General features: G+C 46.7%; 1 protein-coding gene across 1 annotated transcript in view; it reads right to left on the bottom strand.

Moving 5' to 3' along the window:
* PRICKLE1 (prickle planar cell polarity protein 1) overlaps positions 1 to 25,507 on the bottom strand; it is a 139,940-nt gene extending 114,433 nt beyond the window's left edge. Inside the window, exon 1 of the mRNA XM_078674285.1 lies at positions 24,966 to 25,507. The gene's annotated coding sequence lies outside the window, so the exon portion shown is untranslated. The remainder of the gene's footprint in view (positions 1 to 24,965) is intronic.
* Positions 25,508 to 27,716: the final 2,209 nt, after the last annotated feature.

The raw sequence follows: 27,716 nt of genomic DNA, 5'->3' as shown, positions 1-27,716 counted from the left end.
TGTGTAGATAGATGTCTGTGGTTTGTTAGTGTAAATAGGAACGCAAGTTAGTATGTGAAGCCAGTGGGTATCTGTGTGGGTGTATCTACCAGTGTAGATGTCAGCATATGCATTGGAAATTGTGTTTACTAGTATTAAGGGGTATCTATGAAGCGGATAAGGGATTTATACTTGTGTAGTAAATATTTCCACGCATATGTCTTTACTAACCATGTCTTTACAACAACATTTTAACAGTAGAGGCATATGCGTTGTAACAGCATTAGTGTTGTAAAAAGTTTCTTTATAAATGCATGTGTGGTAAAGCTGCATATCCTGTACTGACGATGTTGTAAAGGCATGCGTGGTATTTTCATGCACTGTTCGGTCATACAACTCCCCCCCCACCCCCAACCCCAAGCGTAGTACAATATTCTACTGCAGCTCTACATCACAGAGTTTGTTCTTCAGGGGTAGTAGGTAAGCTTCTGTAGTGTATGGTTCTGTCAAGTACGATAGTGTTGTCATACAGTAAGCTCAGTGAAATAATTTAATAAATACAAGTAGTCTCTATACCAAGTGTTCCAAACGCACGGATAATAGCACAAACTGCTCTTCTGGGATTAACATAATTCTGTAACGCTTCCCCCCACCTTAGAGAACTCCAGTTACCTCGTCCCTCACCCACCGTCTCTTGGCGGCTTCCATCCAATGCCTTCTATTAGACACTTAAACCAGCTGTGAGCAGCATCCTTTCTACAACATGCATGGGGGGCGCGAGGAGGGGGTGGGGGGGGGGATCCAGACAGACTGGGCAGGACCCCGATTCCCTGGAGACCAACATTTGACTTCTGCAAACCAAGAATTTTCTACCCGGTGAAAGGTTAAGCGAAAATCAGTTGTTTTTAATCTGCTTTTTTACCGCAGACTTCTCTTCAGAATGCACAGCCAAGCCCGCGCTTGATGGATGGCCTGTGCTTACCAGAAGCCCAGAGTGCTGCAGCAGATGTCGCTGTAGCAGGGTAAGGCAACCTACCTCAGAGTATGGGCAAGTCGCTTCATTGGCCAGCTTTCAATGTCACACCAACCACGCTTGTGTGTGGAGTCAGGCCTGTGGGTCCTAGCTGCTTCTTTATGCAAAGATGGGATTTGGTAAACACTTGTTAGCAAGCGCTCTTGGTCACTGCCTTGGCAGTTCATCACGAATTGAGAAGGTTTTCCAACATAGGGTGCAAGAGACAGAAATATCTAGCGCAGTAAAATGCATAAATGTCATGTGTCATGTGGTCAGAGCTTAAGTTTTTGCCACGCTCTCTGGATGCCATGTGCTTGCACAGAGATTTCCTTTTTTGGAGTGCAATTCTCCTCTCTCGCACTTGTTCACATTCTCTTTTCCCGGATCTGAAGGGGCATACAGGCATCGCATCACTCTGGGACTCGAGGTGTACTTTTGTAGCCTTGATGCAGTGGTTGTAGTGTATTGTAAAAGCACTTTAGTTATTGAAAAGTCTTGCAAATAAATAATGTTGCAGAGTTGGTGTTTCATGCGATACCACTGTATTGTTGTAGTGGGATAACTGCTAGGTTGCTTTTCCAAATATCAGTTACATAATGGAGAGTTGGTGTAGAACAGTTGTAGTTTTGTAGTCCTATTGTGTATGGTTGCCGCTCATTAAGGGTCAAGTTTTGCACAGTAAGTGTTGTAGATGTAATACTGCAGTGGGTTAGCGGAAGTGATGCGTGTGTACAGCATATTCATGGAGTAAGGGATAATTTAGGCCGAACGTAAAAAACTTGCATGTGCATGGACCGGAGATCAAACCATATTGAGATTCCGTGCAAAGGAACACTACTCCTGGAGTTACAATCAATCAGCATTTGTATAGCACAAGCACTGTCACCGGTAGGGGGTATGTGGGCACTGAGCGTGCTAGTGTCTGTTGAAAGCCAGGTCTTGAGCTTATTTCTGAAGCCTGCCAGGGAAAGTGCTGTGTGGAGGGGCAGGGCATTCCAGGTCTTGGCCGCAATATAGGACAAGGAGCGCCCCCCGCTGCAGTTGCAAAGGATGCGGGGGGGGCGAGGGAGGCAGGTCCCAGGCCTTGTATTAGTGCGTGAGGATGTTGAACTGATGTCTCTTCTGAATGGGTAGCCAGTGCAAGTTTCTGAGGTGGGCCGTGATGTGGGTCCGCACGGGGAGGCCTAAGATGAGTTTGGCCACGGTGTTCTGTATGGCTAGAGTCTTTTGAGGAGCTGGGTGGAGATTCCGGCGTAGATAGCATTGCCATAATCGAGGCAGCTGTTGACGAGGGCCTGCATTCCAGTCTTTCTGATGTTGATTGGGATCCATCTGAAGATTCTGCAGAGCATGCAAAGGATGTGGAAGTAAGAGGAGGCAATTGGGTTGACTTGTCATTTCATGGTTAGTTGGCTGTTGAGGATGATGTTGAGGTTGCATGCATGGTCTGTTGACGTGGGTGTTCAATACTTCTGTTCTGTCGAAAGTTGAGTTTGAGGCAGCTGTCCCTCATCCATTTAGCTACATCAGTCATGGCGTTTCAGAAGTTGGTTTTGGCGTTGAAGAGGTCCTTGGTGAGGGAGAGGATGAGTTGAGTGTCGTCGGCGTATGAGATTGAGTCTGTGGGATCGGACGACTTCTGCAATGGGAGTCATGTAGATGTTGAACAGCATGGGGCTGAGGGATGATCCTTTGGCTACAAAGCATATGGTGTCCTTGGGTGCAAAAGTGAAGGGAGGCAGTCAGATGCTCTGTGTGCATCCGGAGAGGAAAATACATTTTAAAGAAGATCCCGCCCATTTTGTAAAGTAAAGTTTAGTTGCTCTTAAAATGAGCCAATGGATTACAGTAGTTACAATTAATACAGATAAGAGTTGTTCCCCCCTCAGAAAAAATGTCCCATTCATTGAGAATCCTCTTAGAGGTAGGACTACAGAACTTGTGCTCACTTTCACACGAGGATGCCTAAGAGCAGCATGTAAAAAAACAATACAGCTGCTCCTCAAAAGAGAAGCACCAAGAAAATGCCAAGCACTGATGACAGATACAAACAGCAGCCTTGGTTTTAAAAGGAGGAATACTAGCTAGCAATAATGTGCTTCAACACGTGATGTGAAGATTATGTGAATGAAGGCAGGCTATTTTCCACCAAGGTTTATTTTGGAAACCACAACATTCATAAACCGTGCTTATAAATTAATGCACACTACAGATTATTTAAACATCTTAGGCGCTTTTGAAGTAGTCTACAACCTGAAGATAGCCCTACGTTTCTCAAAGGAAGTAGTCAGTCTGCTCTCATTATTAGCAACCGGTCAGTTAGATAATTCGTTCAGTGACAGGAACAGGATGTGACGGGATAGGCAGAAGATAGCCTCTCATATTCAGCCAAAACATCAATATGTAGAGTGTCAGTTTCCCATCGTCACTGCCGTAGGCCTCAAGGTGTATGCACCTGTGTGGTTGTATGTGAGCCACATGCAAGTCATACATTGAGGATGCGTTTTCTCTGTAAGCTAGTATGAGCTCTTAGCTTCTTCTTAAGCATGTGACCTAGGAGGCACTATGCTATCCAAGGAAATATCAGAAAATTAGCTATGGCAGCCTTCCTGCCCCCAGCTCACCCTCTCCTTTCCTGTAAACGTTACAAGATGTTCCTTCTCTTCCATATAATATCTCGCCCCATTGGAGTTATGCAGCAAAAAAATGAAAATTAAGCGGTATAAAGCAGCACATTTTGTGATAGTATCAGTTCATTATTCTGCCATTTTTACACCTTAACACTGTCTGGACAAAGGTTTCAACATATTAGTACTAGTTTAACGCCCAAATACAGCAATATGCAACTTAAAGGTGAACAGTCATCCTTTGTGAAGTGTCTTCTCCTACACAGCAAATTAGTATCTTTTGATCCATTTGAACTAGAAACTTTTTTTTGGTCACAATATGGAAATTATGCAGCAGATGATTGATTATGTGGCAAATGTGGTAAATCCATTATTAGGAGGGAAATGTTGCAACATTGCATAATTCCAGTGGCCCTGATAATACCCCATCCACCCCCAAACACTCTGTCCCTACTGTACAATGGATTGCTTAATATGCTCGTACAAATAGCTGCAGACATTTTATGTCTTCATCACACCACCACAAAGCAAACTACAGACTGTGTTAACCTTCCCACTGTTCAGGGCGTACATGTGCCAATGACAGGATGAGCTTTCAGACTGCAAGGCAGAAGTCTGCAGATGACCAGATCTAAGAGCAATGGATAATGTAAGTGGACACCTCCACTATCAAGGAAGGAGATCAGAATGTCCACCAGACCCGAGAACTAATGCTGCCTGTGTCCCATATAAACCGATTATTCTCATAAGGAAACAACCCGCTCTAAGCAATTCCTTCTGCTTCGTCCACTAAAGAAGCATTACATACCCAATAAACAAATTATGTAACTTTGAAGTACCCTCCAGCAGTAGATTAACAACGGGGAGCATATCTAAAATATAAACTGAGGAAAGTCCTGCACTGCCAGCTCTGAACCCAAGGTGCCTACTATTTGTAAAACTTAGACTTAAGAACACTAGACTTCTGTAATTCCCTTTAGTATGTCTGCAGGAACAAAATAAACCGGTCATGAATGCTCAATTAAACCAGCCATAGGAGAACAGACTATGATAAAACAGCCTTCAAATCAGTCCACTGGTTTCAAGTGAAAAGAAAGTTTACGCTCTGTGCCCAGTTCCTGAGGGCTACCGATGCTCATGCCCCACTTATGCCTGCAATAGTTACCACAATAGAATACAACATGCTGACAAATTCACCATTAGGTAACATGGACAGCGCCATCTGGTAGGTAGATTGATGACGTCAGTGGAGCAGAAGCCTCACACACCCTCAGGTCAAGAGCTGAAGTTCAGGCAGGTGAGCAAATGGTCACTCGATCCCCAGGCACTTGGGCAGCTATAACCAGCTCATCACTGACCCGTCTTCGCTCTAGGGCAACATATGTCTCTCTAGTGCCTATGGAATGACTACCACTGAATTAAACTGCTGTGTCCTGCAGTGGCTTCTGTGTGAAAACCTACCACAAACAAACAAAAAAAGACATTCTTCTTAAGGATTGAAAATGACACCCAACACTCTGGGGAAAAGATGGCAAACCTGCCAGACCATTTCAGTTGCCTGTGATTCTGTTGCAAGGCAGGGCTTCCCATTAGGGGCTAGAAACACATGGCTAGGGACAGGGCTTTTAGGTTGAGAGGGAGCACAGCCTGCTGGACCCTCTTCTCTGAAGCGAGGGTGTAAAGACTGATGCAGTGAAGTTGCTCGAGGTATCACAAGGGGAGAGGGAGCTGATGGTAGGTGATAGTATCCTCCAGAAGGCAGCAGAGGTCTTTGGATGTTCAAGGATAAGAGGAGCACTGAGGGAATGCAGTGAAGCGGGATGGTGAAATTGGGCTCTTGTCTTCGTTATGTCCAAGATATTTAACTACATCTAACCAGGGGTCCCAGAATTGTAATAAAATGTGTGGTTTTTTTTTTTAAAACACACCACACACAATAGATTGTTTACATTGCTTGAGGGCACAATCTGGCTAGAGGTCAAAAGCTGTGAATGCCAAGCAGGGCTGCTGCAAAGTAGGAGTACTTTGGCACCAGCATGGGTTGGATCCAGCTGACATTGGCACTATGGCAACCACTGCATTATGGTTGCAGACACAGTCAACAGCAGATTAGACACCAAGCACACATTAAACACAGTGTAGACTTTCCACATAGTAGGGTACTACTGAGTTCATGACATAAACAACCACAATAAAAAAAACACACCATCAGAGTGGCAAACAGAAAGCATTAGTCAAAGTAATTCACACATTCAACACAGGTTAGAGGTACCATAGAAGTGGAACTTACAGGGCTCGTAACAGCACTCCAACCTTCATAAAACAAGACGAAACACGCTAAACCACACGTACCCCACTGCTGGCCTGATTTGAAGGCATATATATGATTGATCCGAACAATACTCCATACCCTCAATTACCCCAGAAACATACTTGCAGAAGGACCCCAGCTCATGTGAACAAACATGCACAAAAAGTTTGTTGGCCACACCCATACTACTGATATAATCCAACTCAAACCACCAGAAAACAGACTCCAGTCTGACAGAATCCTTGAAACTAGGGACTGAACTCCAAAGCGCTGTAAAGTCCTACTAATGGTCAAATAGCACTATAGAAATCTACGTAACATAACTAATGTGCAGGAAAAGATTGTCCACAAGCAATGACCCTCCCTCTCCCACAACTCTCGACTTCTTACGTCAGTGTCGGACAGCTTTAGACAGGCCGCTACCATGCGTCAGAACCAATGGGGAACTATGTTGATTTATTTGAATTAGCTGCGGTTCAACAGTGCAAGGTTTCTTTTCAGACATATTTATGATTGCGAGTTAATAATATCTCAGGGACTTCTTTTTCAGAGGTATGTTTTCGTCATATTAGGAGGTTCTGGAATTACATTCACCCCCGCTCAAAGATGGTAATTAGAAGCATCATAAAAGTGGCATGTAGCGCTGCAGCTGTTTCTGCCTTTCAAAGGCACAGCGTAGTTCAAAACCGCGAACCTTCCGGCCCAGGCCTGTAGCGTAACGCAGATGTCGAGGCCATACTCTCCAAAGGGATGCATAGGGAATCCTGCACTAGCAGCTTCGAGGAAGATGGGAGGTCAGACAGGGTGAGGTCACTGCTGACCCAAGCGGCGAGTACCTCATCATTCAGCCGACCAATCACCACACCCAGCAGCACAAGCCAGCCAAACTTCATTACACACGCACTTTGCTGCATTTTTGCTGGCTACATACACATTGCTGTAGCCAGGTTACAGAATATGGCAGATGTAACACGATCAGGGCTCTGCACAAGACGCCATTTTCTGACAGTGGTCTCCCTCTGACGTCGCACCTATGGCGTCCCAATTAGGACACCCGTGCTTTCGGCACATCAATGGACGCTTTTCATGAGGGTTTGCATGTCAGAAGGCTGGTCGGCACAGAGCAGAGATAAAGCTTCAGATTTCCAAGTCCCAAGTTTGTTTCCAGTACAGTGTGGTGGAATGTCTGGTGAATGTGAAACTCTGGCAGACTTGGAGGACACTTTGTTGGCCGGTGGCCTGTCAAGCTGTTTAGCTCTATAGAAGGAGCTTAAGGATTTGTATATGATGAAACATAAACATCTGCTGCCTGCAGTTCACCTCCAGGCGCGCAGACTTGAAACATTTCGTGATATCCAAGTTTGCAGATATGGGTCTCCAATGTTATTACCTTCAGGGAGAGAGCCAGTTACTGGCTGCAGGGGTGGCGGCTATTATTAACTTTTCAATATGGCCATTAAGCAGAAAAGGTTCGGAAAGAAGGTGGTTGCCATTCACTCGCCAGAATCTCTTTCCATGAAAGATTTGTGATTCACATTTACAGAAGATGATCAAATGCTTGGCTGATTGGTAAGCAACCTACAGTGAATAATGTCCCTTTTATGACCTATAAGAGTGGCATTTATTTAACAAATACAAAAATAAATAAACAGCGATGCATGCAAGTACATGCCAACCTATGAATCAGTGGCGGCTCCTCCGCTAAAGCGGAGGAGTGCCGCCCCACGACTCAAAAGGAAAAATAAAATGATTATAACATATTTATTATAATTTGATTTTCCCTATTGCAGTCAGTGGCGGGGCAGGGCTGGCCAGAGCAAGGGAGGAGTGGTGTACACTACTTAAGTGTGTATGAACTGTTAGTCCAACCCTCTTGGGGCGACCAAACAGTTCATGAGCACTTTGCATGTTCCTACCAGCCTGCATTACACAGCCAGGTGAGGAACATGTACAGGCTCCCTCTTCCAGTCTGAGCGCCGATCCATGGTGCTCAGACCAATCACAACGCTGCATTGCAGTGTTGTGATTGGCTCAGGGGAGCCTGTGTGTCTGGGTGCTTCCTGCTCCTGGCCGGGACATAAAGATGAAGAAGACGGAGGAGAGGAAGAAGCCAGCCGTTAAAGTTAAGCCCTTTTAAAAAAATATTTATTACAGTCCTCTCACCTTCCCCCCCATCCCACCACCCCCCACCAGTAGCAGCCCCTACTGCTATGAATCCTTAAAAAAAAGCATAAGGGCTGATATTTTCAGTGGCTTATATATATTGATGAAGAGAGCTTGACTGTTGTAGCCCAGTCCTCAAAGCCCTTGTTGGATGAACTGCTCTATTCCTTTAACCCAACCTACTTGCAGTAGGCCACTTTTTTGCCTCCAAACTGGTTGCAGTCTTCCCATCGTTTATTCTAGGGTATTACACTACTGTGGTATTCTACCCCGATTGGCTACAGTACCCCACTACTCCAACCCAAGCTGTTTGCTAGACTACGTTCTACCCATCGGCTGCATCAGTGCCTAATTTCAGCTGGTGAGGGACCACTGACACTAATTTTTGGAGACTGGGGCGTGTGTTTCTGCAGCAGACATTTACCAAGAGCAAGCGAGGGAAAAAGAAACAAAGGAGAAAAATTGAGCAAAAGTAAGATGGAAAAACTATCACAAAGGGAAAAATCGGCAACCTGCACGAGTGAAATAAAGGGACAGAGTGCCTGATGATGGATTAACAAGTCATTAAGTAGATTCTAGAATACAGGCCCCCGGTATTGGGTGCACCAACATTTAATAGCAGTGGCTATGGGCTTTGCAGGAGAGCTTTGGGCATCAGCCCTCGTTCTTTCACAAATTGAGAACTGGGGTGCAGGGCCGGACAGGGAACCCAAAGGAGCCCTGGCAATTTTGTGTCTATAGCTTGAACCCTGCAAAAAGGCAGCAGAGAGCTGAGGCTGATTGGAGTACCATAGTTCTCTTCCTCAGCCTGCGTGCAGCACTCATCTTTCACTCTAGGCTTGGTGCAGCACCCCACTCCTCTACCCAGGCGGGGTAGAGTGCTTTAGTCTTCTAACCCACGCCTCTTGAAGTACTCCAGGCTTATACTCCACTCCAGTTACATTAATCCAGTCCTCTACCCCAGGGTATTTGCAGCCCACTTGCCACCATTTCTAGGCCAGTTGCAATACCATAGTCCTCTGCCAACGTCAGTTGCAGGAGCCTAGTTCTTTGCTTCTTGGGTGCTGCAGTACTACTGTCCTCTACCCAGGGCTTTAAGTGTGGCGGGTCCTCAGGGTCTCAGACCCAGAAGTAATTTAAAACAGACATTGAAACGGGTCCCCATCTGACCCCATTTTCAATTTCCTTAATTTACCGGCAAATAACACTGATTGAGTTCTGAACAAGTCATGCAAAAACAGTACGGTAATCCATATCGGTGGTTTGTTTTCTTTTTATATTTCACATGTTTTACTTAATCTTGCACCAAAATACCATCCCGGTGGTACACTGTTGGTAATTGCACAAATTTAGTTAACGTGTTTAAGCCACACCCTTAATTATATGGGGTACAACCTTTTAGAGACCCACCTCACACTGTTTGCATACACTTGAAATCCTGCCTTTACCTCAGAAGCGTAACATTACCCTAGGCCTGTACACCCAATGGACACTAAATCAGATCAAGGAGAAAACCCAGCAGGGCTCCCCAGGTGAAGGGTGATATTCCAATCATCACAACAATGGTTCTGCCACGTTTGTCTCTCCTTATCTTTAACACAACCGAACGTGCATTTTAACAAGATAGTCACTGTCAGATGAAGAAAGAACTGTGGTTGTGAATAGAGAACCCTAGCCCGGGGTACACTGATGGAGCCGAAGCATGGCAGAATACTATTCTGGGTTGTAATCAAGCCCGCCTATTCCTTGCGATCGAAGCAGCTTACATGTAGACTGACAGACTGGTGTAAAGGTTCCACAGCTACAGACGCAAAATCATTGTGCTTTTTAACAAATGGGTAAGGAATGAGAGCAGGTGCTGGCATGCTCAGCTGGTGGACCCACACTGAGGCTAGGCCGCCTTAATCCCTCTCAGGCGGGCCTGACCCTCACACAACACAAAGCATCTACCTCAGGCATGCAACAACCAACATCAGCTCCCATCACACATACCCAAGCAATAACAACCACAATCCTCACGCAAACACCCAACCAGCAGCATTCCCCACAAACAGCCATGCAACAACCAGCAGCATTTCCCACAGTCACGCAGCAACTAACAGCATCCTCGTTTAGCCAAGCAAAAAAAAAAAAAACCGCTCACACACAGCAACTTCTCCCTGAAGCCACACTCATCCACTGAGGCTGCAGAGAAACACAAAACGCTCTAGTGAGACAGACATTTTGAGACTTCTAGAGACATAACTTCCAGAAATAAATCAACGGCAGATGCATGCAAGCCCCTCAAATTGCACCAGTCAGGAGGTTTTAAGGATTTGCATTTGTACATCATTTTTCAGATGCAGAACAAATAGATTCTTTGTAGAGCGCGCAAAACCTGGCAGAAGGCTTCTACCCAACAAGCGTTAGGGCAGATGTCAGCCCTCGCGCCATGCAGGTGCAGAGCCATACGACTGGGAGGAGACCCGTGCAACTCACTCACCCGCACAGCCCTTCTTTGAAGATTAATGTATTTTGACTGCGGTCGTTGCAATTTTCTCTGGATTTAGGTTTTACCTAAGAAAATGGTTTACCACGCCCTTTCCTAAAACAAGTTTATTCTAGAGTGTGGCTTAAACGAAATGGGATTCGTTATTTACCTTCCAGACAGGCAACACGCGCTGCAGATGTACTTCAAATCAAGTTGTGTTTTAACTCGTTTTAAAAAGCTGGCACTAAAGCGTGGCGCGCTTCCATGGGTACATTAGCTTCTTTATTTACAGCGATACACATGAGGGATTCGAAACCTGGCCTGATAATGATAGGACTTGAATCTGTGGCCCATTCATAAACGTAGACCAACTTGTAACAAAAAAAATAACATGGCACCAGGGATATAAAAAAAAGAAATAAAAAAAAGACACCACTGGTAACCAAGTAGCCTTTACTGAAATTTAAAAAATGAACACAGGCGAATTCTTGTAATGCCCTTGGAAATGCTTTTTGGCAAACACGTGTTTTGCGCTGCCAATAATTTGCGCAATTGGACCGGGTTTAAAGAGAACTGTTGCTGGAGTCAGAGGCCCGTAATTGTGAGCTGTGGGATGCGTGCCCCAGATAAGGAAATGGCGGCTGGAAGCACGCGGTGGGAGCCAGGGTCTGTCTGCGATTTGAAACGCAGTATCTCCTCTCCAACAAACCTTGAGAAGGCCTTCAACGGAACCCCCCCAAGAAGAACACTGGGTGCAAATACAGCACATGGGGTGGTGGAGTGCTACAAATCACCAATTCGAGGAAACCTCCAAGTCAGGACAGAATAGCTGAATAACCACGAACACTTAACTGCGAAGCCCGTTTGGTTTTAGGGTCTCTAGCATCATGCTACAAATAAATACAGACATTTCTTGGTATCTTACTGGAGCTTTATTATCCACATCCAGTATCTTCCCTGTCCCTACTCTAACTAACTTAGTTCCTGTCCCCGGCTCCTCCCGTTCCTGCTCCTCCCTTCAACTCCACCCCCCAACCACTAGACTACATCACACAATCCTACATCTCCCCCCTTCTTAACAAAATGAGCTTAATTTCCACAGTGTTCGCAATTCTTCAATCCACCACACGGGTCGGCGGACAGCCTGTTCTTCAAGCCTCAGTAGTATCGAATCAGTGGTGGGCTTGGCTTTGGTCAATCTTTCCGTTGTCTTAATCAGGGCATACTTGACTACGTTGCGTGTGAACTGTTTATTCTCACATTCCACAGTCATCATGTTTCCTTCTTGTGGTGTAACTGCTGTTGGCTCAGATGCTCGATCTCTTTCATGAGTGGATAATGTTCTGGTTCTCTTCCGAGCACCCGCATCTACTTTTACTTCCTTTTGTCTTGTCCGGTCGAGGGCAACACTGCCCTCCAGTTCAGGGTCATGTATACCAGACAGTACGGTACTATCTGAAGAGATTGTCTTGGTTTGGTTCGGTAACTCATTCGCGGCCTCGGGTTGTCTGGCGAACTCTTGGGCTATCTGTGCATAGGCATGTTTCTCTCTCATCCGATGATGATCTCGCTCTACTGACACGTCCGGCTTTCCTTGCGGAGTGACTGGCTGGTCCCTTCCCATCCGGTGACTAAGGTCCACTATCTCTGTTTTCCTTTTGTAGGCCCTTTGAGTCAGCCTCGCGGACCCCTTCAGGGGTGACGGTGTATGATCTATGTCTGGATATACTTGTGACTGACCTGACAGGTTGTCTTGTGAGGTGACTGAGTATTCAGAGACCTTAGTGTGGGACATGTTGCTCTTGACGGGAAGGATGTCTTTTGGTTCCATGGTGCGTTCGGGTGGTTGACGCCATGGCTGTTGTCGGGACCATGACTCGGTCGACTCAAGGGATTGGACAGACATGCTTTTTGAGTCAGAGAAGTCTTTTGTCGACTTCCAGGATCGGACAGACTCGCTCTCTGAATCAGAGGAGTTCCGAGCCATCTTCTTTTTAAAACGTTCCTTTGAGAGTGTATCGAGTAATGGATTTCTGAAATGAGTAGGCCGTGACACGTTGTTCTTTGACTCAGGGTTGTCTTTAAGACGCTTCTCCGGGCGCCTACGTCGACTTGTCTTTGACGTTGTTTCATTTGAGAAGTTGTTCAACAACCACGTGCTTGTTCTTTGCGTTTGATCTCGAGGTTTTCCATCTTTGCCCTTCTCACATGATGTCAAGGACTTCTTCTCAGTTTCTTCGTTGTCACGGGTGCCATTGATGCGTTGGTCTTTTCCTGTTCGTTGTTGGGGAGGATCAGTTCGTCTTATGCGACCTGTTTCTCCTTCCCACTTATTTGGTGCTCGGACACCTATGATACGGGTGTGATGTGTTCTCCTGCTGGATGTTCCCTCGGACTCATCTTCACGACTTGGCAAAGAGTGTACCTGCGCCGACTTCCAGTATTGACCATTTTGATCTCTTCTTCTATAGTTTGTCTTCCTTACCCTCTTGTTGTGCAGGTTGCCATCTTGTCCAGGGGTGCGATCTGTCCCACTTGACGCTCCCTCCTCGTCAGACTTTGAATGACACCTTGAGGGTGAAGAACTCCTCGGGGTTGTCCTTTGACTGGTTGACTCGGAGTATTCCTTGTCACTTCCCTTGTCACTTTGTCTCTCCCGTTGTCTTTTCACTGGTCTGCCTTCCCTCTCTCTCCTTTTCGTTTTGTTTGTTTTCCGAGTTTTATCTGTCCAGGCATCTTGACATTTTGCCTTCAGAGCCAGGTCCTTTGATCTGTCTCTTGCTTTGACGTGCATTCCAATTTCAGCCTTCCTAATGATTTCTTCTAACGACCAATGCCCTCGCAGGATCTTGCGCTTTGTGTCGGGGTTTGCGCAGCCTTCAATTATCCTGAGTCGAACTGCGTCCTCATCCGTAAAGGTGTTGAAATGGCAGCCTTGTACCAGGTTATGCAACCGAATGATGAAAGTTGGCAATGTTTCGCCTAGTTCCTGCCGAGCTGTGTTGAAAACGATGCGATCATGATCCACATCTGCTTGTGCGGAGAGATGGGCACATAGCTTCTCTTGGAGTCTTTCATAGATTTCTGTGTCTTCTTTGGAAAATGTTCCGATTGGGCATCGGCCCTCAGGACCCACCAGATGGAGGAGTAGCATTAGACATTTTCTCTCTCTTTGTTCACCATTGGCGTCCAGGAAGTCACCCAACGTTGCCAGCCATTGGTTCCGTTTGAGACACAGACTCCAAGTATCAGTCTGCACCCCTGGGGGTGGCACTTCAATGCAGGGGTTGAACCGTTGTGCTACTCCTTCCCCCGCCATGAGAGGAGGATTCTGATCGATTATATTCGCATCCTCTTTAGTCAAAGGCCTTCGGTCTGGTCACTTGCTGGGACGTTGATAATCTTTGCAACCATCACAGTATGCGCCAGTGAATAAAACTTAGATTTCTTGCGTTCCGAAATGTCCACCACTCAGCTGCACTGTGCTAGACACAGGGCTCCTTCTCTTTCGAGTCGCATGTTAGCGGCAGGTGATTACCGACTCCTCCGCGGTGATGCTGGGCACGTTTGACATCTTTGTTCGTTCGGGTGTTCCCTTTACACTAGTGCAACTCCTCCAGTCACTTCAGTGTATGTTGTGCTTGTTTCTGGGGCTGTCCTTCGCAGTCTTGCCCTCTTCTGAATCGCATGCGATTCTGTCCAGCAGCTCTTCTCCCTTTTATGCTCTTCGGTATGCGTTCACCATTACCTTTACCTGTTGCTTGCGTTTGCTTATGCGCTTCTTCTCTCCAGTGCTTGTTTGTTGTTGTCTTTTCTGCGCTTTATTATTCTTCACTTGCATTCGCCAAGGCTTGTTTGCATGTGTTAATGCTTGTTTGTTAGTCACCAATGCTTACTTCATCACAGTTGCCAATGCTTGTTTCCACCTCTGCCTGACCTCAAAATGGCTGCTCTGGATTCTTGACAGGGTTTGGGACAAAACCTGCCTGACTCCAAGATGGCCGCCTGAACATCTCACTCTCCACGAGATTTGGGATACATTCAGTCTCCTGCTCACCGAGCCACACCAGACACTCACCGGGAGCTTCTTCCGCAGCCAGCAGGTCCTTTCCAGCGCAGCCCACGATCTTTGGCCACTTTCCACCCTTCAGGTAGGCCAGGGATGGACTCCCGATTTCTTCCTTGTGCCCACGTGCCGTCTCTCACGCATCGGGGTGAGCCCCGATGTCGGCAGGATCTGCGCTTTTCTTCCGGCGCCTCCTCAGGGTCTCTCGCTTCTCTGGACACCCCTCACTCCTCAGGGCGCCTCAAGAGGGCTGGGGTGGGCTCCCAGTTTCCTCTTTGACTTGCTTTGCTCAGTCCCGCGTCTACTCGGCGACACGGTGCCAAAACTCACGCATCGGGCGTGAGATTTCCGATGCCGGCGGCTCTTCAAGCTCCGGTTCTACCGCGCTCGACTGCGCTGACCGCCGGACTTCTTTGGGGCAGCTTTCTTCACCCAGGGCAGTGGTCCTACACTTCTTGGGGACAATGGACAGAGTCGGAGTGGGCTCCCGACCTCTGTTTTCTCCGCACACGCCGGATTACACGCTTCCGGCGGGGTCACGTTTCGGCACGAACTGCTCTTTCTCCTCGAGCGTTCCAGCGCTTGCTGCTGCACCTCTCTCGAGCGTCTCGGCGCTCGTTGCTGCGGCTCCCTCTTCACTCCCTTACCACTACTGGAGGGACAGGGTCACCTGCTGCTAGGCTATCTCTTTAGGCGGCAGCTCCACACGGCAGCGTTTTCTTCCTTTCGGCACTGCACGGGACAGGGCACTCTTGTGGGGTTCTGTGGGCTGTGTTCATGCCCATCCCACCCTCGTCGCCAGTTGTAGCATCGTGCTACAAATAAATACAGACACTTCTTGGTATCTTACTGGAGCTTTATTATCCACATCCAGTATCTTCCCGGTCCCTGCTCTAACTAACTTAGTTCCTGTCCCCGGCTCCTCCCGTTCCTGCTCCTCCCTTCAACTCCACCCCCCAACCACTAGACTACATCACACAATCCTACATCGTCTGTGCTTGTCTCGAGCCTGCCTAGCGCGACCATCATGGAGCGAAAGGTTCCATCTTGGAATGGACTCACGGTCATGCCTTACTCTTAGAGTTGTCACTCAAAGACGGTTTACTCCTTATTTGTTGTGTCGTACTAGAACGCTATTAAATTGGACAGGGCAAATTCCATTATGAAAACAAACTCGATGTTGGATTCATATGTCATCTGGAACTGCTCCCTTCACCCCAACCCTTAACTATAGGATTCATGCCAAGAAGAAGAACGGGACAACCGCTCTCTCGCTTACAGATACCCGAGAGTACTCCATCCAGTGTGTTTCTTGGCTTGGACAGCCGTCTCCTGACATTACAAATGCGCCTGCAGGCCTTCAAAAACCCCTCCTGCCCAAAAAGAAAATAGCACTAGGAAAAACAGATATGTCAGTCTATTTTGAAGATCATTGGACAGCCCAAGAGGGGCCAGCGATAAGTGATTTTAATGCACTCCCAAAGCCAGCACAAAGAGCATAGAACAGAATATCAGGGACCCCTGGGGGAATGGTTCTGTGTTTTTCATGCTCAGCGAAGCTTTCTTCGACAGCAGACCTACGGAAAGAATAGTTTCTGGGAAAACGTGTAGTCTTTGCAAATACTAAAGTGATCAGATTAGGGTTTTTTTGGGAAGAGGGGAGGATGATTGGCTTGCCATGACATCATCATAATTTAATATAACTTGTGAAAATTGTTGGTTCCAACGATTTCTTCTCAAGAGCTCACAGATCACTGAAAAATGCCTCATGAAATACAAAGTGGTCACACCTAGTGCATTATGGGCACAAAACAAGGACTCGCCTCCTGGTTTGGCGCTCAAACTAAATATACAAACATTCACTCTAGTGAAGGAGGCTATGATTGCTCCCGTGTACAATACAATTGACAAAGGGTCTACACATGGAATGACGTTTGTACCCCTTATAATAGAAACAGTCATTACACCTCAATGGCTTTGAGTTTCTCTTTAGGCACTTATAGCATACTGAGAAAATGCCAGGGTACCCGCAGCCCCACTCTCAGTCCCCCCAACTACACCCCATACAAGACTCTCCAGTCAGACACATGACATCACACCACCAAAGCACAGAGGACGAACACTATAGGTTCAAGGCCCAAAGCGGTGGAGGGCTTTGAATCTGAACAGGAGGGTAGAAACCAACTATTTATTCTTCAGGGAACTCTTATAATTGAGGCACTCAGAATAACCTTTGACTGGGTAACAGCAAGTAAGGAATATGGAGGTTTCACCCTGTGGACAACTAGATTCCTGCCACTCCCCACCCAAGACTTTGATACTTCACAACACTGTACACATCAGATTAAAAAGGTGACACAGCACTATAACATCCAATCAAATACATTATAATGGTACCAGCGAAGACGACCTTTCATGTATTAAAAAGTAGAAAGAAATGGGGCTACATTTTACATTTATTCGAATTGGGCAAGGAACAGTTATGAAAAGTGCTCTGGCTGAAAGGGTCTATCCTGAACAAATTATGTGGAAGTCAACACCTAATTAAAGTATGCGGTTACGATATGGAAAAAGCAAAACAGATCGACAGTCATATGAAGTACAATAAAATAATAATGTTTGTACTTTATCAGAATAAATACGAAAATAACATGAAAAGACATGCTAGGGGGATTCTACTGAGCCACATCTACATGGAACTGGACAGCTAATATATATTGGTACAACATAATAAATTATTGACCTCCTCGCCAGTGGACATAAGTGATATGTGGCAGTGGGGGGGGGGGGGACAACATTTCATTTACCATGCGTTCTCAACCAAAAATACCACTGCCACTCAAGCGTTACCACGCTTGGTGTTACCACACATGTTCCTTTACCAAGCATGTATTAACAACGATTTTCCTTGTAAAGGCACATGCATGGTAAAGGTAGTCAGTGCTGTAGACTCGGAGCAAATGGCCGGGGGATGGGAGGTGTTGGAGGTTTAAAAAAAAAAAGTTGTTGGTATGCCAAAGGGGTTTAGATGCGACTTGGTGAGTAGTTTCATAGCTGGGGGTGGATTTTAGGGCTCAGGGCGAGGGGCTGGGGGGGTGAGGTGTTTTTAGGGCTCAGGGCAGGGTAGTTTGCAGGGCTGGGGACCGGGTTTTAGGAGTCCGGGCGAGAAGCTGCAGTGTTTTATGCCCGGTAAGCCGGTTTTAGGTTTCAGGGCTGGGAGTGGGATGGTTTTCATGGCTTGGGGTGGTGTATAGGGCTTGGTGTGTGGGAGAGGCCGTGGCGTGGGCGCGAGGTTACAAAGCTGGTACTGTTACCACACGTAACCTTTACCATGCATATGCCTTTAACAGTCATGCCTTTAGAACGAAATTTGGTGTAAAGGCATATTCCTTGTAAAAACATGCGTGGAAAAAGTAAAGAATAGTAACGGTACTGCGTTGTGACCGCTGCCTTGTAAAGGCATGCGCGGTAATTGCAGGAGTCATTCCATCATAGAACGGGCAGTGTGGTATTGTGGCTAACAGCCAGTTGGAATAAGATGAGAGAATAACCAAAATGGACTGATATAGGCTCGGACAGGAAGTGATACTCTTATTACTTGCCAGAAAAAGCATGAAGATAAGAGACAAGCATTGGCAAACCCAAAATGTCTGGGTTTAATGTGCCAAAGCATAGAGCATTACTTTATTGGATCAAGAAAGGCGAGAAGGAGCCAGCAGGGCTTAACAGGGATGACTATAGTTGTAAAGTAGTCCCTCATACAGTTTAATGCAAGCATTCAATTTGAATTGGAACAATATACTCACATAGCCAAGAGCATTAAGTGAGAGGTGAGGGCTGAGCCAAGACTAGACTGGCAAACTCTCAATCCAATAGCTGAAAGAGCCTTATCGTTGAAAGCCAGTGGTTTAAAGGGGTGGGCCCAAAGCCCGATCTAAATAATATTCTTAGACATAGGTATGTTTGAAAGCTGTACTGTCACAGTCCAGACATGAAAAACAATTAATAATAATGCTCTGACGCGAATTCTCAGAAAAGCAACACTCACAATATAGTTGTTCATTCACAGAACTAGATATCAGATTCTTACTTGGGAAGTACAACTGTGGCAAGAAGCACAAAGAAGTGAGGCTTGCTTTAGTAAGCACAGCTCACATTTTAACAGCGAACGCCAACAACGTTAACATACTTAGACTGCTATAAACAGGCTTGAATCGCGTGCTTAGTGCAGCCAGGAAGACAGACTTTCAAGTACTTTAGTTATTTCATATGGAGAATTAGACACTGGGACATTTCGACCTCTCTAGGTGAAATGACAGTCACAGGGCTCAACCCTCGCTCATCTGAATGAGACCCCGATGGGCACAAGATGGGCTGGCATACCAGAAAAGGGCTGTTGGCCCCGAGCACGGTCTGTTCACATTGTAAGCCTTCCCATGACCAGTCAGATGGATATCCTCTTCAACCAATACAGAGCGAGTCCAGCTTGTGTGGGTACCAGTCCTGGGAAGAGGACAGCGGCACGCGAGTGCCATGGAGAGTGAGTATGTGCCAAACACTCCTTTATTCCGGGGGACGGATGGTACAGGCATTGGACGCTAATTTCAGTCTCAATGGTGATCACAGACTGAAAATCTGCATCTGGAGGATGAGGCTCACCAATGGTTTCTGCAAGACAGAACATCTCACACCACTCCTGAGTCCTCAGCCCTAATGGTTCTGCACCACACACGTGGTATCGGATCATGAGCCCGTGCTATCAGATCATGAGCGCGTGTGCGTGCGATCGCTGTATCTCCAATGTTGCTACTTTCTCGACCTTCCTAGGAAAACTCACCACCTGCATTCCAAGCTCTGGAGGTTCCCACTGGGGGAAATGAAAACAGTCTCAGGGGTGAGGCATTGCAGGCCAGTGGGTCACTGTGTAGAAGTTCATCCTCCTCTTACAAAGAAACTGACAAAAAAGAGGGCTACCTGCAGAGCCTAACCCTCTGGCTTCAAGGATAGTCCGTAGCTAACCCAGAGAGAAAGGTATGGTAGCAGGGCTGACCAAATCCAGAGGCTGGTGGATCTAATGGCCATTTGCATTTCTGTCATGTTATCACATCAATAGGACTTGACCAAGTAAGGATTTGTTTCTCAGTTATAAAAAAAAAAAAAAAAAAAACTTTAGACCTACAAAATGGGAGGTGGGGGGTACACTTTTGAAATGGAACATCATCATGATTTAATACTGCTGTACCCAAAGTGCATCAAAGGTTTCAAACTGGCAGGCACTGCACCTTGCATAAGGTTTCCAGTTAGATAATAGCAACAGACCAGACACTAAGTTACTGTCCCTGCCCCATAAGAGGCAATGCAATGCACTCAATTGGAACTGAGCGTATTTATGGTTCTCAAACCCATTTGACTTTGGCCAGACTAGATATCAGCCCGTTTCATAGACTGCCATGTTACCACCTAACTACAGAGGTTAGTAACACCAGACAACTTTCCCTTGCCAACAGGGAGAGTTATCAGGAACAGGCACCACCCAGGTACCTATGGGTGCCTTTGTGCTTTATATAGAAAACTGATGCTTCTTAAACACCCATCTGAATTACAGGTAATCACAGAGAGCCATGCTGTTGTAACCAAATCTGTCAAATCAAAATGAACAAATGAATCATAAAAGTTGCAGAAATTCTCATTTTTTCTGGAGTGGTCGTTTTGGCTGTGGGTAAATCGTCTACATCCATAAGTGACAATTATTCTTCAGTGTGAAATAAGACAGATCACAAGAGAGTAAAAGTTAATAGTCCTTGATGGACATGCTAGGAACCTGGGGGCTCAGAGAGACACACTGGGTTAAGTTCACTTTCTGATGCACAATTTCTATGTGAAACACTATGGTTAATAGACTTGTCTAATGTAATTCCTGCCTTCAGCTGTTTGAAGGATTGCTTTCACCTATGGTCACTTATTTTGGGCGAACCCAACTGACAGGGTGTTAAGTTGGTAGGATGTGGGAGTCCCTTTGGTTGCGGAAAACAAAAAGCAACTGGACTGACCATATGTCAACCTGGAGGTATACCTGGTTTGATTTATAAACAGTATGCAGGCACATGGTGACAATCGAACACGAGACGCCATGGTTTGACAGAGCGTGTGAAACTGAACACGATTATCTTCCATAAGGGGGGGAAGAGGGGCTGTACTCAAGGAAATTGTGCCAAAACAAGACCATGTGTAATCAACGCCCCCACACTGCATACTGCTGCTGCGTTAAGCAAATTCACACTACATTCTCCAGTTCGGAGTACCAAAACACATTTAAAAAACACTCATGCATGAGTGTTAAAAAACACTCATGCAGCAGGTAATCATGAAACGGCCTTGACAGATGATTATTTACTACCTGTAAAACGGACAGAAGTTTATATTTTGCTAATGCTCAATAGCATTCTATCACAAAAACTCACACCACACATTCGCAAAGTCTACAGGTACATCTGAATAAACTGGCGTTTTTTAGATAAATGAAGGCATTCCTTACATAAAACGGTCCCTGTGGTTTGGGACCAAGAAAGGTGATGTATGAAACTTAAATCTGGGAGGTAGGTTAGTTAGACACAATAACTCTGCATTACACACCCTGGAAGATCCAGCGCATGCGCGTGTATGTTACCAGTAGTTGTTGTTATTACTATTAGGCGCAGGAAAGGCCTATCTCAGCATGTCAGTTGAAGCCAATAATGTCCTAATGCGCGCGCACTACGCATTTCCGGCTGTACGTGAAGGTTGGGCCTTCCGTTTGGTGCCCCGACCTGGCTCTGCAGCATTTGCTCTGCGTCTGGTGATACTTAGAGGTCAGGGGCCGCTCCCCATGGGACTCCGCGCTCAGAGCTGGAATGCACGGAAAATGGGAAACGAAACATTTCAATCTCCAACGCACCCCGAGACAAATCGCGCATACTCGACTGAACAAGTCAATAACACTTCGATTTAAGGCAGTGATGCTCAGCTTTGCGCCACAGGGGTGTGTGCACGCACACAGGACCACAAACTCACGATCGGAAAAAGAAACACAAAGAAAAGAGCTGCCATGTTCCCAATCCCCCGCCAGCCATTACCTCAGAATGAAGTTAGTTATTGCTAATGGCCTTTTTTGGTTACACATTACTGCCGAGTAACCTGGATAACCCAGCAGTAAACAGAATCGAGCTCGCCAAGGCTTTAAAAGGCACATGCTCCGAGGGCCACTAAAAGGGATCAAGCTTTATTAATAGGGATCAATACAATCTCTGTCCTTCTGCAAGAAAAGGGCCTCCCTCGCAGGCTCCAGGGCCAGCCGCCCTGATAAGCAGCCTCCAAGGAATGCAGACACTCGCTATGCTATTATTGCTTTAACAAAGCCTTGAGTTTTGACTTAAAAACTCATTAAAAGACAGGTTTATTGCTGTTTGCCCAGTGTAAAAACGACCCCAATCGCTGTCTTATTTGTTTTTGAACATCTGCCGATGCGTCACAGACATTACATGCTAAAGTAACACCATTTTAAAATGCACAGAACAAAAAATGTCGCTTTTCTCAAAGGTTGATGGAAAGCATAAAAATAGAAAATGGCTAAATGTCATGTCTTTAAGTCATAAATCACATACACCCCATCTTTTACAAATAGGCTTGCAGTCTTCTTCGGTTAGTTCTTCCTACCTCGGGTTATATTTGAATAAAAATGACCGCCCCCCATCGCCTTTGACTCTCGTTTTAATAGTTGAGCTATTAACCCCGCACGCCCCTCCTTCCTCCCAGACGACACTGCATTTCATGCGGGTGACCCCGCGGGGCTCATTGCAGCCCCCTCCATGGTTCAGGGCGGCAGCGGCTTCAGGACCCTCGAATATAAAACATGATAAACTGTTCTCGCAGCCTTGGCTTTTGCTGGCAGAACTGATTGGATCTGTCACCGGCGGAATGAATTGCCTTTCCCCTTTGAGCGGAAAAAAGGGTCTAAGAAGCAATTGATTTACCCCGGGCGACTGCCACTGCTGGAACCGAGACACCGAGCGGGGCGCGAGCGGCTCTCCTGATAACTGAAACAAGTGTAACTGTCAACACATTCTGCATTCACCGTCTCTCGTGCCCCTGGTACCCGGGGCTGGTGGGGGCGTGGCCGGCCAGCCTCCGCACTGAATATGCCCGGCTGCCCTGGACATCCTCGGGGTAAACCGTGCGGACCCCCATGTGTTTCTGACATGTACAGATAACCGGCGAGTACCCCGTATTGCTTTGGGAAGCCCACAGCTAGGGCTCAGTGGCAGATTCCTTCCCTCACTCGAGGCCTCTGAAGTACCCCGTACTTAAAGGGGCGAGATGTAGTTGCATTAGTATGCCCCCATCCGCAGCTCCCCGTGCTTGCACTTTTTTTTGTGGCAGATTTAGCGCCAACTCGACGACCCGAAGGCACTGGAGCGCTTTAGAGTACCAGTGACCTTACATAAGGGCACATTTATTTGGTAGGCGCGGGGAGATTAAGTGATTTGCCCAGAATCACAGGATGCTCTAGCCGTAAGGCTACATCCTCCCCCCCCCTCTAACCATTTACATATTGGTCTGGCCTGCAGAATGCTGCTCTGGGGAAATGGGTAGATTTCGATATCTGGCAGACTTCAGCGCCTCGAAGCCGAGCCCTCTGTGCGCTTGTCACCGGTGGAGGGCATTGTAGGAGCCCCTCCCCCTCGCATTGACGATGCCCCCCCCCCCCTCATATGTGACTTTAAGAACTACTCTGGTCCCACAGCACACCTTGTTTTCCTTCACCAGTCCCCAGCTGGGGCTCAGCGGCAGATTCCTGTCTTGGGTCAGGCCTTGTACCTCCCACCAGAGGCGCCGAAAATAAGAGTCGGTTGTTTAAGTCTCCGTCCTCGGCTCCCTGCTTCGCACACGGGGTGGCAGGAACATTGTTTGACAGAAAAGGCTTTGCAAATACCGCGTGGCCCTTTCAGCGCGGAATCCCTCCCGGAGGGGCCTTCAGGGCGCAGTTGCTGCACTCGAAGCTAAAAGTAAAGTCTACAGAGAGTGGAGGTCTGAGCCTGGCCAAACACGGCTGCCCGCTCCCACGGGACCCAGGCACACTCGGGATAATAGGGGGGAAAGAGAAACACTGACACCTAGACGAGGATAATGAAGAAAGCACAGGCTCACTGAGGAAAGACCAGTTGTCACCCAAGTGACAGGCAACAGCTGAGCCCACACATCTGGAGGCTGATGGGGCAAACATTCGGAAACTCTCACCCGTCTCTCAGCCCCCGGCTTGCCCTAAAGCCTCGACACACTTTTAGGAGGCTACATTTACACAGAACCCCCCACCCCCCATAAAAATGCAGCAGAACCCACGAGTCAATTCTCTGGAAAGTGCGAAGAGATAGCAGTGTTTGTATGTTCAAAACATTTACATGCATATTCGTGTATGTTTCAAGGCATTGACAGACATGCTTTACAGATTACATGACGCATATTTACGTCCCAGATTACAAAACGCATATTTCTTAAGCACAGGACTTTTCCGAGAATCACACGGTTTTTGGTCAGGTGCTGCAGCCGGGATTCCGTGCAAGTGTCGAAGATTAGCACCGCAGCTCCACTCGAGCCGCTCACACAAGCATATTAATGTTTAGTTAAACCACCCGCATCTTTTTTCCGTGCGGGACTTGGACTGCCCGGCCTGCCCCCGCGCCGGTTCTAGGAGGCGGCTGCAACAAGTTATATTTATCTCCCCGGCCCGAATGATATTGTTGCTCAGCTTGGAGCAGAGGGCGCTCATTAAACAGCACAGTATGTGCGAATCCCGAGTCCAGCAGGGAACCGAGCCGCTCCCACTTCATGCGCTCCCACCCTTGGCTCCCCACAATAAACAAACCACTTGGTGAAATGGGGTGCGGAAAGTAGAAGGATGTGTGGCTGGCTGTGGGTTCAGGGAGCCCCTTAAGAAGATTTAACGCAGCACCTACAGCTCAGACGACGCAGCTCAGCTGCTGTTGATACAGCGCAAAGTTGTGGCAATGTTGTCTGACCTTTAGGGAGTTTGTCAAAGCTGAGCCTGCAGGGCTGTAAGTCAGACCCCACCCCACCCCTCCCCTCCCCTCCCTGGTTAATTTACACGTCGCCTCCTGGCCCCCGTTAAACTAATTAGGTCTCATGAGACTTTCTTCACACGGCGCCCTGCATTCCGCTGCACCCCCGCCCCCTCCGCGCAGACCAAGACAAATCTCTTTCCTACCCCATCACCATTTTTTTCCTATATATTTCCTATATATTTATACACAGCACACACAATTACACAGACCGTTCCTTACCTTACAAAGGCAGCGCTGGGAACGACGCAGCACAAAATCCCCGGTCACCGAGAGCACATTGAGGGCGCGCGCGTGAAAGGTCCCGCGCGCAGCCGCGGGCTCCGTTCCTCTCGCGGGCCCCTCACAGCTGCTGTCCGCAGCCTGGGGACATCTCCCGTCTTCGGGCTGGGCGCGAGGAGCGGGGCTGAGCTGAGGCTGTCCTCCCTCCACTACATTTAGGAAGCCGCCCTCCGTAGCGATGCACACAGGGTCTGGGCTGGCCTCGGTCTCCCCCCTGCACCGCTGCGCTTCAGACTAGTTTCGAGGCAGTAAAATGATCTGCGCCTTCTCCGGGGCTGATTGGCCCATTAGGGAGAAGGGCTGGCATTCCCATCCTGCTCGCAAAACCTGGAGTGGGCGCAGAAAAGTGGGATTGGCTCCAGTGCCGCAGGCGGTGCAGGGAGGGGGAGCTCAGGGCCTGGGTTAGATTTTTACAGACTGCGTGCTATGCGTGATTCCTGTGTGATTCTAGTGTGCATGCTCTGTGCAATCAGATAAGTATTGAGGAAAATGAACAGGAGGAATGTTATCTGGTATTTGACGCTCATTGATGCAGAAAGTGAAAGTCCTCTAAGGGACACACGTTTATAGTTTTTTTTGTGTGGGATTGTTGCCCTAACCAAAGGCAGTTATGACAATTCTGCTTTCAGAAAAGTTATTCAAAATGTTATTCCACTTTGAGATGATAAATAAAAAATAATGCGTACACCAATAGTATCATTTTTAATTTTGCTCAATTTAGTCAGCTTGTTCTCATCTTTTTATGAACTGGTTTGTGCTTATGTCCCGGCATATTGTTTTAATTTATTGTGAAAACTAAAGTAGTGCAGTTACTTTCTTGGCGTTAAGAACACGATGCCATTGAACACATAAAGAAAACATATACAGTGCAATAATTTGCTTGCATTATAACAGGACTTGTATATGTTTAAAAACTGTAATGTGAACAGTGAGGTCTTAAACTTCCCCAAAAGACCAGGTGTGGACATGAAGTATTTGACTACATCAACACAGGCAGAGAGAGGTGGAGTAGGATTACTCTTTGAAGGAGGAAGAGAAGGACACCTGGGTAAACAGTGTCTTTCTTCTAGAGTTGCAAAGGCGAGGTTCTCATCAAGACATTATCTTATGTTTGTCACCTCAGAGGAAAAGGAGCGAAAGGAAGGTAGACTCTAACTACAGGACGAAGGGTTCCATAACTCTGATTGGTGGCTTAAAACTGCACATTCCGCATGATCATCAGTGAACTTGAGATGGTCCATGCCCTCCAATGAGCACAACGGCCTTCATGCAGTTGGACAAAGATCCCCTTACATCTCTGGTGCTTCGGCTGCTGGTCGCATAGAAGTGGCAGAGGAAAAGGAAGAGGTGGATTGCAAAGGCTGTAGGATGGGGACAGATGCTGGAGAAGAGGGAAGATAGTAAAAAGGCTTGCACAACACTACTGGGGGGAGCTTGAATCCTGGATGGATGAGGAGGAGATAAAACCACTGACTCATGGTTGAGAGGAAAGAGTCATTCCATTAATTAATGCTATCACCAATTTTAGAGATTTAAAGACAGGGGACATAGTAGGAGTGGTTGACCATATCAAATACATAAGAGAGTCCAGTTAGGACAAAGTACCAATGCTGTTAGAGTGAGAAAACATGTAAGGACCAAGAAAGCTAGACAAAAAAACTCATTTCATGCTTCAAGTTGGGCGTAATACCAAATAGTTGATGTCTAGTAGTTTGTCAGTCTTCAAGAAATATACTAAACTGGGATGAGCAGCAGTGATTTAGTCAACACATGACCTCACTGAAGTCCCTTAGTGTAACTGCTAAGATTTGGTGGTGCTTAACCCAACATGTGTACTTTTGGGTGCAAGTCACTGGTCTCAGCATAAACATTCATATGGTTGGGGAGGGACCACACACATAAATTAGAGTATAACATCAAAGTATTAATAACAAATTGCAAGAAGTCTTACATCCTTTGTTTCCTATATTGGTCTGTAATGGGGCTTTCACATTCACGTTTGTTCTGTGAACCTATTGATATGTAGCAGTGACCATCATCCGAGCTAAAAGAGATATTGATGTTGTGATGCTGGATAAATAGGAGTCAGATGATGCCAACACAAACCATGTGTTCAGTATGGCAGGACAGTCCACATCTGAACAATGCATCATCTACAACATTTGTAGTTGCTCACTGACCAGTAGACAGGTCAGACAGTCCTATTCCAGTAATACAAGGGACTTAATAACACAAGTCAAAACAATTGGTGGCTGTCCTTGCTCAGATACACAAAACACTTTAAAGTTTTTTAATGTTAGGAGAATTTATTTCTTTTTAAACCTAACCTACAAATATTACCATACTATATGGTTATTTCACTATAGTGTATCTCAATTCAACTTAAAAACTACCATCGACCGTCCACCCATTAACTAAAAAAGTGTGGAAAGGAAAAAAGGCACCTCACGGTTGCAACACCGGGGGGGGGGGGGAGACAGATGACTGGTACTCACCAGCGAACCCCACTTCTCCTCATCGGTTGCCTTTTTCCAAAAGGAAAAGAAAATGTGTGTGTGATAGAGAGGAGACCTCTGACCAATGAAACAAAACAAAGGAAAGAAAGAGAACCAAGATGTGATTCTACTTTCGACAAACATGCCATAATAGTGCCAATGTAACAGTACCCCGTGAGAATATAAGAAAATAATT

This window comes from Lissotriton helveticus, chromosome 1_1, assembly GCF_964261635.1.
Source record: "Lissotriton helveticus chromosome 1_1, aLisHel1.1, whole genome shotgun sequence".
Classification (NCBI taxonomy): Eukaryota; Metazoa; Chordata; class Amphibia; order Caudata; family Salamandridae; genus Lissotriton; species Lissotriton helveticus.
The sequence above is the reverse complement of the archived record's forward strand: the minus strand, read 5'-3'. Positions and strand labels throughout refer to the sequence as shown.